Source organism: Ursus arctos, chromosome X, assembly GCF_023065955.2.
Source record: "Ursus arctos isolate Adak ecotype North America chromosome X, UrsArc2.0, whole genome shotgun sequence".
Classification (NCBI taxonomy): Eukaryota; Metazoa; Chordata; class Mammalia; order Carnivora; family Ursidae; genus Ursus; species Ursus arctos.
Genome location: NC_079873.1, coordinates 36,951,986 through 36,968,230, shown reverse-complemented (window position 1 = coordinate 36,968,230; position 16,245 = coordinate 36,951,986).

Below are 16,245 nucleotides of genomic sequence, written 5' to 3'. Positions count from 1 at the left end.
GGCTGCCCCACCCTGGATGTCGCCCCACCCTGGATGTCGCGCGGCATGCATTTTGCTTTGTTCCTTCGGCTCCGATAACACATAGATAATAAGCACGGAAAGCCTGGTTTACCCCAAGCTGGGAAGCCATTCATAATGCATGGCGGTGTTGTGACCAATTCTGGCCTCGTGACAAGGCCACCATCCCTCACTTGGCTGTACGTTCTGCTGAGGGCTTTCGGAGAGGCAGGCATTTGAATGTAAGCGACGTACTTACTGCTCGACATCTCCCACTCCGTGGTCAGTCAGGTAGCTGCCCATGCAAAATGTTCACAGCCAGCCAGCCCGATGAGAAGCCCAATGGATAGTCTTCTTGGATGAGATTTGCAGCAGAGGCTCGGATATGACCTAAAAAAAAAAAAAAAAAAAATCAAGGTGACTCAGGGGCAAGGCACTTAAACCCTGGGACCAAACAAACACTCCCTTCCCTCCCTTCTTTCTTTATCTTCCAAACACAGCATTTTTATTCACTTAAAAAGAGGTTAAAACAAACCTCAGACAGCCTTGAGGGAGATTAAAACCACAAAAAGGCCTGTAGCTTGAAGGGATGTGCGGGAGGAGAAGGCCAGTACCATCCACCTGGCCTTGGGGGTGAGAGCAAGCCCACAGCTGCCCATGTCTCCCCAACTAGTTTTAGTGCCTGCTGATAGAGACATCTCCTGCCGCCCTCTCGTGCCCCCCCCCCCCCCGGGTCTCCAGCATGAGGGGCCCTCAGCCCACTGTCTCCATTGCTCCCCCTTCCCCCGGGACCGGCTCTGTTCTGGCTTCCCTTGTGGGGAGAGAAATGTTGCCTAAAATCTCTTAAAAGATGGAAAGCTCTCGCACTAGAGTCTGTTTTTTATGGGGAGGATTTATGGACCAGAAAGAGACTCACGTGGCCCCAACACCCTTATCAAAATCCATCACTTAAAACATTCTCCTATTGTTTTGCATGCAGGGGGACTATACAACAGGAAAAGTCTCGAAGAGCCGATCTGGTTTTCTCCATCTCTAACTTCTGCGTGGCCGCTGGAAGGACGAGGTCTAACCCGTTTGTAACTTTTACAGAGCCCCCATGACCCCAACCGGGTTGAACATTTTCCAGAGACATACGATAGAAAGAACGATATGGTCGTCGGGAAGATTTACAGCCCTGTTTATGCAGCGCTTGTGTGAGAAAGGAGCGTTTGCTCCTCTGTGTATCACTGCGAATGATACACAACGACTGTCCGGTCAGAGCGAACGCGCGAACGTTACGGTGGTTGGGTGCATTTTGTTGGTGGTGGTGTTGTTACATCATCCAGAAAATGCAAAACGCTTGAATATACGGATGTTGCAGGCAAGTCCAAGGAATTGTACAGAACCCCTCGGGGACTTGTGCAGACCCTCTCGAACAACGGGATGAAGAGACTCTTTTATTAGAACCAGAGTCTGTGCTCACTGGGCCCCCGAGATGTTTGGCTGCCTCGCTGATCCGTATCAACCCGTGTTTACTTTTACCAGACTGGAATGCTACAATAAACCAAGGTGCACCCGTAGCTTTTCATTGGTTGGTACTCCTCCCCGAGCCCTCAGACATGCGTTTTAATTGAGGGAGTAGGATTTAAGGAGCGTCCTTTTGCCAAAGTGAAGTTGGCTGGCTTTCCTACTTGTTTATAACAATCTCGAGGGAGTTCTCCCTTACTCCTCCCGCTGGAAAATAACCTCCCTTGAGCTACTTTTCTTTGTCCAAGGTCAGACTCCTGTCCTTGGTAGGCTAGGCCCGGCGTCGGATGCTGCTTGTTCGCTTCAGCTGGATCTGGCCAACCTGCTCGTCCCTCAGAGGGCAGCTTCTGGAAACCACGGCCCTATCTGGACCCACCCGTGCTCCTCAGAGCAAGTGCAGGCTGGGGATTCAGATAGGGGACCGCAGACGCTTGGCCTTCCTTCTTGGCTCAGCCATCGCGTCCCTGACTTACCCTGGGCAAGACGTTTAAAAGTTCTACCCTTCAGTTCCTCCACCATCATAAAAGGGTAACCATCACAGGGGCCTGGGAGAGGTCTTTTTGATCCTGAAATGAAAGGAGCCATTGTAAGCGCAGAGCCGGGGGATTATTACCAAGTCTTCAGACAACAGTCTTGGTCAGAACACCCCCAAGGAGAGAGAGAATGTGGGTCGACCTCTACCACTGATGAGGTTGTGGGATATCGGTGAGGTGAGGTGGGGTGGAGTCTGGAGCCAACAACCAAGAAAGAATTCTTGAGACGTCTTTGGTGCAAAAAGGTGATTTTATTTAAGCATGGGGACAGGACCCGTTGGCAAAAAGAGCTGCACTGGGGTCATGAGGAGTGGCCCATTATATACTTGCAAGTTGGGAGGGGGTTAGGGATAGCGTAAGTCTCTAAGGAATTTTGGAAGCAAGGTTTCCAGGACCTTGAGGGGTTAGCTATTGTTGGGAAAATGTCATTTATTACCGTCTAATAAAACCTTCGTCATGAGACCCTTCAGATGTGTATCAGTGGGTCATATGCTTGGGGAATTATTGCCAACATGTATCTTGGGGGACAGAGATAAAGGAAGTTCCAAAGGAATTTTTATATGTTAAAGTAGACTTACATGGGGCACCTGGGTGGCTCAGTCGTTAAGCATCTGCCTTTGGCTCAGGTCATGATCCCAGGGTTGTGGGATCGAGCCCCGCATCGGGCTCCCTGTTCAGTGGGAAGCCTGCTTCTCCCTCTCCCACTCCCTCTGTTTGTGCTCCCCCTCTCACTGTCTCTCTCTCTCTGTCAAATAAATAAATAAATAAATAAATAAATAAATAAATAAAGTCTTAAAAAAAAAAAGTAGACTTACAGGATCCTGGGGTGGGGGAGGTCAGGCTAAGATTGCCTTTTGCCCTCAGCAAAGTATTCACATCGAGGCAGTTGAGTCCCTAGAGGAATGTCACTCTGCCTGTTTCCAGGACTTGTCAATGGGCTGTAGGTAGCAAGGAAATTTCATAATTTTTCCTCTGCCTTTGTTTCCCACGTCACCACCGTGGCGACTTGAACATTTTTGCCCAATTCAAGAAAGAAAACTGTCATCGAAGCCAACCTTCTGCCTTGATGTCCTGCTTTTGGTGGAGGTTGAAGGGAGGGGTGAAGGACAGTGGCAAATGACCAAGATGATCATTTTCGTCTTCACGAGTGGGAAACTCCTAAGACACATGGGTCTACATGGACAGTGGTGTCTGGAGAGCCACAGAACAAAACAAGACAGCGCCCCAAGAAATTAAAAATACAATTACCATATGATCCAGCAATCCCACTTCTTGGTATATGCCCCCCAAAATTGAAAGCAGGGTCTTGATGGAATATTTGTGCACCCATGTTTATTGCATCATTATTCACAGTAGCCAAGAGGTGCAAGCAGCCTAAATGTCCGCTGATGGAAGAGTGCGTAAGCAAGATGTGGGAGATATATATATATATATGTGTGTGTGTGTGTGTGTGTGTGTGTGTGTGTATACACACACACACCACACAATGGAGTATTATTATTTTTTTAAAGATTTTATTTATTGAGAGTACGAGACGGAGAGAGCACACAAGCAAGGGGGAGAGACAGAGGGACAGGGAGAAGCAGACTCCTCACTGAGCCAGCCAGGGAGCCCGATGTGGGGCTCGATCCCAGGATCCCAGGACCTGGAGATCATGACCTGAGCCGAAGGCAGATGCTTAACCATCTGAGCCACCCAGGCGCCCTACAATGGAATATTATTAAGCCATAAAAAGGAATGAAATCCTGATCCGTTGTGCCTCACGGATGAACTTGAGGACATTATGCTAAGTGAAATAAGCCAGTCCCCAAAGGACAAATACTGTAGGCACCCACTCAGACTCACAGGGACCGAAAGCTGAGTGGTCTTGTCCAGGGCCTGGAGGAGAGGGAGGAATGGGGCATTATTGTTTAATGGGTCCAGAGTTTTAGTTTGGGAAGACAAAAGGGGTTCTGGAGATGGGTGGTGGTGACGGTTTCACAACGATGTGGACTGGACGCTTAAAAATGGTCAAGATGGCGTATTTCGCATTATGTGTGTTTCACTACAATTTTTAAAACCGTTTTCATTTTTAAAATTTAAAACTATGGCAAGTAGCAGTAGTGGGGAGCTTTGGACCTCCCCAAGGCCACGGCCCACATCAAGTGTAGGGTCTGGTACAATCCAAAGCGTTGCTCTTTGGCCTTCGAGCAACGTACTGAAAGTTAAAGGCAGCTCTCACTGAGTTCAGGGGCCCCGTACAGGGGCCATAGGAGGTGTTTTTGACAAGACAGGCTATCTACCTTCATCTCTAAAGTTCCAGAGCACTCTTAGGTGCCGTCGTAAGATAACTCAGAGATATCCTGTCCTAATGAGGAAGAGAAAAGGCAAGTCCTCGCTCTCAGGGTTGACTCCTTTCACGTGCTCGACAACTGTGTAATGATTTCAAGGCCCCACTGGAAGCCTCAACGGTGCTAAAAAGGGCAAATTTCCCCCCACAACTTTCTGAGTTCATTCTTACTCAGATGGCTGGTAGCGCGGCGAGCTCCTGAGTCTCCTACGGAGAGGTTGAGACGAATGTCACAGTCTTATGCAGTGTCTTGAAGATGCGCACAAAAATAGTAGTATTTTATCACTCTCTTTCCGGACCCCTTCTCTTGTTCCCCCTCAAAGAGAATCGTCTATGGGGTTGGCTGGAGGGTCCTCAGCCTCCCCGCCCCCCCCAACACTGCCACAAAACACCTAAAGAAATTCTACTAATTTCCCCTAATTAAAAAGAAAATCAAACCAAAGTATTCCCAAATAGGCTGAAGTCTATAAGGCCCCCTGGGAGGGGTGGGGTGAAGGGGGGCAGCTCTAATTACTTCCATTACCATGCGTCTGGGCCGTGGCCAGATGACTCTCTAGAAGTGTGATCCAACCGTCACACAAAACCGTTCCCATGATTCCTCTAAATGCAGTGAAGACTGACTGGAACTTCCATACAAGTTTTATACGATTCTAAGGAAAACCAAAGGAAATAAACACAGATAGTGGTTCAATGTTCACAAAATAGGTTTTTTGACTTTGGTTTGTGCAGTGCGTTTCCAGGGCTGTTAGCCAGAGTTCCCTTCATGGGTGGTGTTGGTGGAATTTGTGTCCTGAAGCCCAAATTGTCAAGCTCCTGCCTTACCCTTTTATATCTCCGCTACTGTTGCTGTGTGGCCAGTACCATCTTGAAGCCTGCCACCCAGGGCCCTGGCTAGCCTAAAAGGCACTTTGTGTGAATTTGACAATGTTGCCTTCTCTGGGCAGGTGCAGCTTTGCAGATTCTTGTCTTGGAGAGCAGAGGGCAAGGTGGCTTTCAGCCTCTACTTACTCCCTTAACCAGGTACCCTTGTTCAGTGAACAACCTGCCCAACTGTATTTAGTGGCCTATCACCCAGGACTTTTCAAGGTAACTTGATTGCACATACCAAGTTTCTTCTACCTCCTAGGACCTTACCTTTCAGGTCTGGCTTCTGATCTAAAGAAGTGCTTCTTCTCCAGGCAACTGCCATCACGAAGGACACCCCAGGATTCCACTCCTCCTAAAGATTTATATTAGACTTCCTGGCCAGCCTACCAATATGTCTCAATTTAATGTCACGGCTATGTCATTTATATAGTAACTATGTATTTGGAGTCATAAAGGGGTTATTCCTGCACTAAGAAGATTTAAAAAAAAAAAAAAAGTTTAAAGGTCCCTGGATAAGAAATAGCTGAACTCAGTTGGACTTCTAAAAGGCAGGTCCCCTTCCAACAAACCAGCTCTCCAGTTAAACAGCGTCCACGGTGAGCCAGCGTGGAGCCCCCCCCCCCCCCCGTTGGCTGCCATCCAATTTCACAAAAGCTCAAAAATATGTTTTTTGAAGCAAAGCAGATAAGCTTTGTGTCTAGGATCAACAGACTGATACTCGACAAGACACACACCCTGCTGGGTCCCGCTGTACTCACTCTCCACACGTTTTGAACAGATTATCTTACAAAAGCAAAGGATTGTTTCCTTGGAGGAACGCACATGCCCCTTGAAAGGACTGTGCCCTGAGTTTCGGTGCGTATGTGATGGTTGGGGCTGTCTCTCTTCACCCAGGCTTCCCTGGGTCTAAAAAGACACCAAATGACAAAAAGAAACCCATCATTTAAACTACCTGATCGACACCACAGCCAAGGGGATCTAAACCTACAAGCAGTTTGCGCTCTGCAAGATTCTCCCCTGGAAGCAATGCTATTGGGGTACTCGGGTTTCCAGCTTGTTCTGCATCACCCCAAGAGAAAAACAGCACTAATAATAATGTGCATGTTAGTCAGAATCGTGGTAGGATGTTTTGAGCACACGATTTTTAGTTAGAATATTACCAGCACAAACAGTGTACGTGTAGTTGCAAACGAAGCTTCTGCAAAATAAGTTGTTCTGGAAAAAAAAATTTTTATTTTTTTATTTTTTTTATTTTAATATTTTTAAATATATTATGTTAGTCACCATACAGTACATCCCTGGTTTCTGATGTAAAGTTCGATGATTCATTAGTTGCGTATAACACCCAGTGCGCCATGCAATACGTGCCCTCCTTACTACCCATCACCGGTCTATCCCATTCCCCCCACCTCCCTCCCCTCTGTAGCCCTCAGTTTGTTTCTCATAGTCCATAGTCTCTCATGTTTCATTCCCCCTTCTGATTACCCCCCCTTTCTTTATCCCTTTCTTCCCCTACCGATCTTCCTAGTTCTTATGTTCCATAGATGAGAGAAATCATATGATAATTGTCTTTCTCTGCTTGACTTATTTCACTTAGCATTATCTAAGTGGAAAAAAAAATTTTTAAATACGTGTTCCTGTTTTGAATGATTTAGAATGCTGGGGTTTGGGAGAAGAGCATGCTTGGAAGCATTTGAAAAGGTAAAGGGTGATTGAGAGGTCTTCCAGGTTTGTTTAAAGGTCTCTGGAGGTTAATTTTGATGATTTTCTATTTTGCTTTATTGCTCTTTCTCTCTCCTGCGCGTCGATGCATAACCGGTGTGAAGGGGGTATTTGCAGCTCACAGGTGAGAGGGAGAAACTGTAGGGGAGGGATGGGAGAATCAAAAGAGAGCATGTGATGTAGCAGAAAAAGACTAAGCTAAAAGGAACAAAGAAGAGGAGCAGGATTGCCCCATCTGGAGTGAACTGAGATGCACGTAATCTAAAAGGCACCACTGACCCAGGTGCCCGTCACTGCAGTTACTAACTGGCGCGGTCACTGGGCGAGCAGGCAAAGGGACAGGTAAGGAACAAGTCACTGGCTGTTCATGTGTTCAGGGCGTTCTTGAGTTAGGTGTTTATGGCTTGGGGACGACCTCTCACCACCACTCACCCCCACCCCGTTTAAACAAATCGATTGACAGAAAATACAGAGAACAAGAACACTCTATGAGCTATCTACTATGATTCTCCCCATTTTGCACAAGAGGAAATTAAGGCACAGAAAAAGTACAAAGCTGGTCCCAAAGTTACAGAGCTTGTAAGTTGAGGAATGGACTTCACACCTGGAAGTCTCTCCATCCAAAAGGCATTATAAAGCCCTCATGGAAATGCTAAGATAGCTAAATAATGCTTTGTAATCAAAGTGATAAAAAATTAACACATTTCAACCCGCAAGAGTGTTTTCTGACTCTATCAACTGCTTTAGCTGTCTGTATTTTCTCAGGAGGAAGCAGCTTGAGGATAGTTATCAAGGTCCTTCTCTTAGGCTTTCTCCCCACCCCCTACCCCCCCTCCACACACACCCCCACCCCTCCAAACCCCCCCACCTCCACTTCAGTGGATAAAAAAGCATTTGTTAAGCCCCCTACTCTGTGCTGCACTGTGCTGAATTCCGGGGATATAATGGTGAAGGGGGATCAGGTCCTGTTCTCAAGGATCCCCCAGGGCAGTAAACAGGCTCTTACAACAGAATTTGTAATAGGGGCAGAATCCCCAGTGTTGTGGGGGGGAGGGGAACCTTACCTAGCTTTAAGATTGGGAGCCAGGGCAAATTTCTACACTGACTTGAAGCAGGAATTGAGCTGAAGATGAAGAGGAAAGTGTTTGAGGTAAAGGAGCCAGTGTGAGCAAAACTATCCAGAGGATTGAGCTGTCATTTTCCTTCTGAAACAGAACCTGGTCAATTTCCTTGGCTCAGCCGAAGCAGAGCACGTGGGGACGGAGAAGGGAAGGGTCACGCTCTGGTGTCCTGGAGCCAGCTTCACATTTCTTCCCCAATCTGCATGCAGGGAGGTCAGGTTGGTAGCTTGAAATTGACCACGGGAGGAGTATTTATACTATGGAAGTTGGCGGCCATTGCAGAGCAGGGATTTTTATTTTCTGGAGACCCGTTTGTTAAATATTTACCAGCACACCACTGGACACTGGTTCCAGGGACCACCCTACTGCAAATAGGTCTGTGATACAGCTTTAATTCTGCTTTTCACCTGGAACCAAACATATTTTTCTTGATCTTCTGCATGCCCACCCCCTCCGCCCCCCACTTTTGAGCAGAAAGCAGAATGGAGATGAGCAGTAGGATGTCACTGAAATGGATTCATCACCCTGGTCCCCTTTGACTGCGAATCTCGCCACGTTCACACATGCTCGCATCCTGTGAGTTTTCCCACATTCGCAGCTTTGAAAGTCAAACATATGTTAAAAAATAAACTGACACTGTTTTCCTCAGACATTAATGCTCATTAACACGCACCTAGACTCCCACTGCTTCATTTTCACACCTGTGATTTGATTTACATGAATAACTAAGTCTTTGCTTATATCTGCTTGAAGTGACCCAGAAGAAACTGACAATTCACTTTCAGAAGTAGATCTTTGCCGCACCCCCGTCTCAACAACCTGCTCTGAATGCTATCAGAGATGAATAAGACATTCAAAATACACCTTGCCACCCTGACCCAGTTTCCATGGCAAAGGTCATGGGCCATCATCTTAAATAAGAAATAGACCAGAAATAAGGAAATAAGGAATAGACCAGGGGTCAACTAGGTCGAGCATATGACGCTTTGTCATTTTCAGTTATCTGACCTCCTTTTTATTCCTCTCTCTTTATTGATCTAGCACAGATTTATATGCCCAGAACGGATGGGGCAAATTCCCCTGTGCCCTGGATTCTGTCTCTCTGCGTCCCTGAAAAGAGTGGCAGCAAAGATAGATCAACTCGTATTGACATGGTGAGTGAAGCGGGTTAGAACTGGACTGTCTCCATCGGAGAGGTGGAGAAGAAAATTCGATCCAACGCACAGCATGCTGGGAGTTTATTTATTTTTCATATTCCATGCAAATTAGCATCTTCAAATTTATCCACATGCTTTTGCAGCAGGAAGAGGAGATTTTTGTCCCGGAATTCATGCCAAATGTTATGCATGAATATCTAAATCATTTTATTTCTGTAGATTTAGATGTTAATGCTTTGATACACAGGCACTTGAAAACACTTCTCAAAACTAATTGAAATGAAGCAAGGCTGGTCCCCTCGAAGAAGCCCATCAAGGAATGGGAAGGTGAAACAGAAAGCGGTGGTTGGATTACTCAACTAACTGGATGGAACAAGAATCCCTCCCCAAAACTACTGGTTTTGCTCCTAATTAAGTGTTTTGTCTGTAGTCAAAGCCACTTATTAAAACCATATAGAGTTGGTGTTTATTCTTAATGAACAAAATAGGATTTTTTAAAAAGGCAATATTTAAAAGTTTACATAAATCTGGGGCACCCGGGTAGCTCAGTAGGTTAAGCATCTGACTCTTGGTTTCAGCTCAGGTCATGATCTCAGGGTGGTGAGATTGAGCCCCAAGCCTCGGGCTCTGTGCTCAGTGGGGAGTCTGCTTGAGATTCTCTCTCTCTCTCCCTCTGCCCCTCCCCCTGCTGGCACGCATGCGTACTCTCTCTCTAAAATAGATAAGTAAAATCTTTTAAAAAAAACATAAAAAAATAAAAGTTTACATGAATCAACTTTCCCCAGAATGTCAATTACTTGATTCCCACCCCCGACCTTTTTTTCCCCACTTCCAATTTAGAAGACAGTGCAGAAAAGATACTTGGACACAAACGCCAGCCCCACTGCCTTCTGGTCATGAGCCATCAAGCACTTCATTGATCTTCTATGCTTCCATTTCCCTATTTGCAACATTGAGGCAATGATATCTGTTGTCTTGATTTGGTTCGAGGACTCGGGGAGATAACGTATGTGCGGTACCTCCTGGTCTATAGTGATATCTCTGTACGTTTGAAGTTTCATTCCCTGTGTCCTGTTTGGAAGTTCTAATTTTTAATATGGAAATAAACAAATGCATCATTCAAGACTTGATGGAAGTGATCATGAAATGAGGGGAGTAGTGGGATAGGACTGTCGTAACGGACATTCGAGCCCATATTCTTTTGCCATGATGATCCACATGGGGTGGATGTGGCCATGTTTCTAGAGAGATATCTTTTGGTAACCTCCCTATGCAAAATATTCTGTATTTTTTCAACAACTTTTTTCCCCTTTTTTCCCCTTCTTCCTTCTACCTTCCTACCTTCCTTTCTTGCTCTCCCAACATTTAACAATATCCTTTCAAATTCTCTATCCTGCAACTCCGTGGGTTACACATGAAAGTCAAAGCAAAAATCCAACCTCCGGGAGTTGAACTTGTGCTTTTTTCCATCAACTGCCCATGGCTGGGCCTGATTAGATCATTGATCTCAACTGAGCTTTAAAGCAGATATCCTCCTGTTTGAGACTGGCTTATGACTTAACAGAAGAGATTTCAGGTGACCGTGTGTTTACAGAATCTTATTTCACATGAAAGAGATTTTTGAATAAAACCATAACCATCTCCATCAGTGAAAAAAAAAAGCAGTTTTCCAAAATCCACTCTACAACCCTCAGGGATCTAGTCCTATCACATCAACTTTCCCCAAATTAAATTTAAAATGACTTAAGAGCCAGATTGGCAAGGGGCCTGGCATCCTTCGTGTGTGTCAGCCAACCCCCACACCCCACAGTGGCTTGCAGTCTGTCCTCTTGGACGCCTGGAAGCCACTCCTGGTGTTGGTCAGCCTGCTGCTGCGTGGCTGCCGTCCCTCTTTGCCTCTTCAAAGTCCTTTGAGGGCCCTGGTCCCCTCCATCTGCCTGCTGTTGCTGGCTCTATTACAGTGAAATATTGCTGGCCCCAGGCCACTGTGGCCCATTAGGAGAGCCCAATCTCCCAGCCAGATGGAGTTCAAGCATCCACCCCCAACAGAACTGCAAACTCCACTCCTCTTCCCAGTCCTGGGGACTTCATCTCAGGCATAGGGGCGCGTCCTCTTTACCCCTTGAAACACAAAGTGGCCATTTGGTTCCTTCTACTCCGCTCTTCAACTTTGCTTTTGGCTGGAATGATACCAGCTCAACAAGGGGGCTCTTGGCTTGACGTAGGTGAGAAGTTATTGATAGTCAGGCACATCTCTAATGAATGAGAAATGTTTCAATTGTTTAAAAATAAATACAGTCTGTTCGTTTGTTCGTTAAAATCTTTGTCAGTCAGGGTCCTGTGGGAAACAGATGACGCACTCCAGGGATGACTGAAGAGAAAAGAACTCTTTAGAGATTTGCGGACAGGGTTAAGGGAACTTCCCAGGATGTGGATGCACCCCAAGTAGTAACAAAAGTGGGAAGCCATTACCACCCTAGAGTTAAAGGGCCAGGTGGAGGGCCCTGTTCCTGGAACCCAGAGAGAGCTACGGCTGTAGGAGAGAGGCTACTTACTGACAATGCAGTGTTGGTAAAGGAAGCTGTGGCTTGGCAGGGAGGTAGGGAGGGGGTGAAATACATTCCCTGCCCTCTCCCCCCCAGCCCTCTGACTTCCTGTCAGTGCCTCACATTGGCCTGACCCAACTGGAAGCCAGAGGATGGGTGAGCCCCACCGATGCAGCACCATAGCGGTCAGACTCCTGGCACAGAGAAGGACAGAGAGGGCAGGAATACAGACCTGGAAGAACAAACCAGAGAATCACCAGAAGAATATCTTTCAATGCAATAGAAAAAACAAAATGGATGAAAAGATTGAGCATTAAAGTAATTAAAGGATGGGTGCTGGTCAGTAGAAAAGGTAAGGAGGAAGGGATGAATGGAATCATGGCGGACAAGGGAGCCTCTCTCCTCCTGGCTGCTTCCCAGAGTGAAATCCTCAACGTTTTTCATTATATCCATGTGAAGAAGAGACCCTTCCCCAAGTGACCGTGACTTCCAATCCACAATTAGAAAGGCGGACTTCAATTACTGGCTGCGATACCTTCAGAACACCTACAACCAGGCAATCAACTCCCAAATGTAAAGACCAATGTCTTACACGTTCCCAGTTTGTGGCTGGGGAAGGGAAAGAGAAGTTTAGTTCCCTTCCACTCCGTAACAAAGCACTCCAAAATTTGGTGTAAAATGACAACGATTCGTTATTTCTCACAGTTCTCTGGGTTTGACAGGGCTCAGCTGGGGCCACCTTCTGCTACATGTCATAGAGCTGAGGTCACTCACGTGCCTGCATTCAGCTGGGAGCTTGGTAGGGGTGGGAATGTCCAAGCTGGCCTCTCGTGTTCCAAGCTTTCTCTACATTGTGGCCTCTCAACATCCTTTCGGTCCTCTAACCTGGACTCCATCACGGCACAGAATGATCTTCCAAGAGGTGTTCTAAGAAGATAACTTGCAGAGTACAAGTATTTATCAAGAGTCCGCCAGCATCGTGTTTGCTAATGTCCCATTGGCCAAAGCAGGTCACATGACCACATTTAAAGGCATTGTGGGCGGGGACTACAGGACACAAATACGGAGAGGTAGAGTCAGTCCTTGAGGGGCCACTCACGTAAGTCCACCACAAAAAGTAAGAGCGTCTGGTCTCTGAAGAGCGGGAGGGATCATCGCCAAAGCGAAATGGTGAAGAAAGGAATCGAGAAATCAAAACTTGCTGGGGTCATTCCGTTACCTTAGTTTTATGAAAGTAGATGTTCTGATATGCTCAGAAGTTTGTTGCCGTGAACACGGGCAACGCTGCTTCCGTGCTTTATGAGAGGTGGTTTAACATGGAGTGATAATACAATTCTTTATCCAGGGGAGTCATTATTGGAGCTCTCAGCCTAGCAGTGTTGCTCGTTAGGTGTGGGGAGAGGGGAAAAGGTATCGGGGGAAGGAGGAGTGAATGACCAGAGGAAACAGGAGAATGGAGCTCGAGGTCACATTGAACAGGCTGAAGAGTCAGCATTGACCTTGAGCCCAGCTTCTTCCCTCCAGCCTTGGACCTAGGAAAACGGAGCTGAATGGAAATCACAGTTTTGTTAAGTTTGACAAAATCCGAGACATTTATTTAACCATCAGGAAGCATTCTGGTCATAAATAGTTCGTAATCCTGGAGATTTTGAGTGGAGGGGATCCCCTCAAAATAGTCCCCCTCCTTTGTGATGTAATGTTACTCTGCTCCTGTCTCCTCCCAACCAGGTTAAGGGTAATGGCTGTGGGTGTTCTCAGATTCCCCTCAGCCCTGAAGGGGTCCCAGGCTGTGGGTGTGGCATGTCAGTTTCATACTGACTCAGGAGCTACAAACCCGAAGGGGGACTCAGATGAACAGGGGAACGGCTGCAAAAGGCTCCTGCCCATTCGTGGGGTGGGGGTGCACTCTGGAGCCCACTCAGCGGACTCTGGGTCGCTCCCCGATGTCCCTTTCTGTTCCAACATGTCCCAACATGGCCTCGTGTTTTCTCTTTGTCCTGGAGTATCAGAGGCAGAGTAAAATGTGTAAGCACAGAAGCCATAGCTATGAAGGATGCAGACTGAGAATCTTCAGGTGAGGACCAGATTTGAAGCATCCAAATGAAAGTTCAATCGAAAGAATCCTTTTTAGGTGCTGCCTTCTGGGCCAATTTATAAGCCACATATGGAAATCAGTCTTTTTATTTCATATTTACAAAAGCCAAGACTAGAAACAGCGTCAAGGACCTTGAACGCTAACCTTATTTATCTGAATAGCTCTTAACTCTTTTTATTATTCAAATCAACCTGCAAAGGGAAAAGATCGCCACAACGTTGGCCTAGGGGTAAAGTTATGGGACTGCCAAGAATGCGTCACAGGCACTGAAGGCAACCCTGAAGAAGAATTTTAAAAATTGATTTTAAAAATATTTTTGAGTAAGGGTATCATCGTTGGAATATCTAGAGCTTTGTAACCTGTCTAGTTCGGTAGGGACAACATACATTTATGTTTCAAGTTCTAGTATATTTGTCTAAATATATATTTTGTCTTTACCTTAAACCATATTTTATTAAGTGGCTAAAAGATCTGTGTCAGGCAGCCTCTAGAAGCCGCATCATGCTATCTGCCTGTTAGCATTCACATCCTTAAGTGGGGGGCTAGACCCAGTGACTTGCTCCTAATAAATAGAATACAATGAAGGGGATGGAATGTCACTTCTGAGATTAAATTACAAAAAGACTGACTTCCTTCTTCCTTGTGATTTCTTACATATTCCTTCTCTTTCTCTTTCTCTTGGAGCCCTGGCTCGGGGGGAAGTAAGCTGCATGTTGTAAGCTTACTTACATCTGGAGATGCCAATTTGGCAAGAAACTGAAGGAGACTTCTAGTCAACAGCCAATGAGACTTTCAGTCCAGTAACCTCTGAGGACCTGAATTCTGCCAACAACCATGTGAGTGAGCTTGGAAGCAGACTTTCCCCAGTCATGCATTCAGATGAAAGCACAGCCCAGCCAACACCTTGACTGCAGCCTTGGGAGAGGTCCTGAGACAGAAGGTCCAGCTAAACCATGCCCAGATTCCTGATCCACAGAAACTGTGAGATAATACATGTTGTTGTTTATAATCAATAATAAATGTGAATTATAATAAATGTCAGTGTAGCTTTTAGACACTTAGTTTAGGGGTAATTTGTTACATGGTAGTAAATAGTTAATACAGGATCACTAGTACAGTATCATCAAGGAAAGAAACATTTCTTTCTGCTGTTTCCTGCCTGTGAAGAACCTTATTCCAATACATTTATATAAAATTTCAGATAATGAGATTTTTACATAGTTAAAGATTCTAAAATGTGAATGAAAAGATCTTTTAAAGGAACTAACTAATCAGCAGGGACAGTTCTCCCAGGAAGTTCTGGCAAACTGAGTTATAACAATGCCCATTGTTGGCAATGTAGAATGTTAAAATTCATCTTTGAGGCAAGGACCGATTTTGATTCTATACTTCCCTTTTAAAATCTCCACTTCCTTTTGAAAGGGAAAGTTATTTTTCACTAACTTCATTTTATAACATTAAAAAAAATCAATTTTCAGAAACAGAATGTACTAGAACGCCTTCCAGAGAGGATATTAATTATAGCAATCACATAAACAGAATCATATCTTCTCTGAACAAGTCTTTATTTCATGCTTGAGCTCATTTCCACAACCTTCGGAGACAACCCTTTCATTTTAAAGAGTAGCTCTCAGCCTGTGTCACTATTGAGAGATGACCATGTTGGCCCACAGCCAGGAGCTTCTTTGTGGGAGTGTTTCTCCCCTTCTCTGTCCAGCAAGTTTGTTAGACTGAAGCTGTCTGGTGTGACAGCGAGGCAGCTGAATGAAGTCATGGTTGTGATTCAGCCTGGATACAGCCCATGATGGTTTCTCACAGGTTTGCTGAATGACTGTCCACAGAAGGGAGGTCTTGCCATCTGAAGGGAATTGTATTTCTTGGGTTGAGTCTTGGAAGATAGATACAGGCTGAGCTTCTCTCCCACCCTTTATTTCACTAATGGCTCATTAAATAAACTGAGTTTTAATGACAGAGTGATTTCCCTGCAGGTCTTAGAGTTTGTCAAGGACATCCAATTTATAAACTCAAACCAAGGAAGTTTACATTATGGGTATGTGTCTTGGCAGATTACGTGCAGAAAAAAAAAAATTAGACATGAGGCCTCGTGTAGAGTCTGCAGCTAGAGCTCAGATTGTGCCAACATTTCCATTACAACCCATAATTCTAAGGGTCAAAATGGGACCCAAAAAGACAATATCCCATAGGAGTCTGGCCAAGGGTAGCTTGGTAATTTTCCTAATTCAGACTTGGACGTGCATCTTCACGCAAGTAAGAATAAAGATCAGATTTCAAGAGGGCTCCATCAACTTTGCGTTAGAGATGAAACTCCTGATTTCTATTGATGTAAGTCTGGTGATTTGCATTTCTGGCAG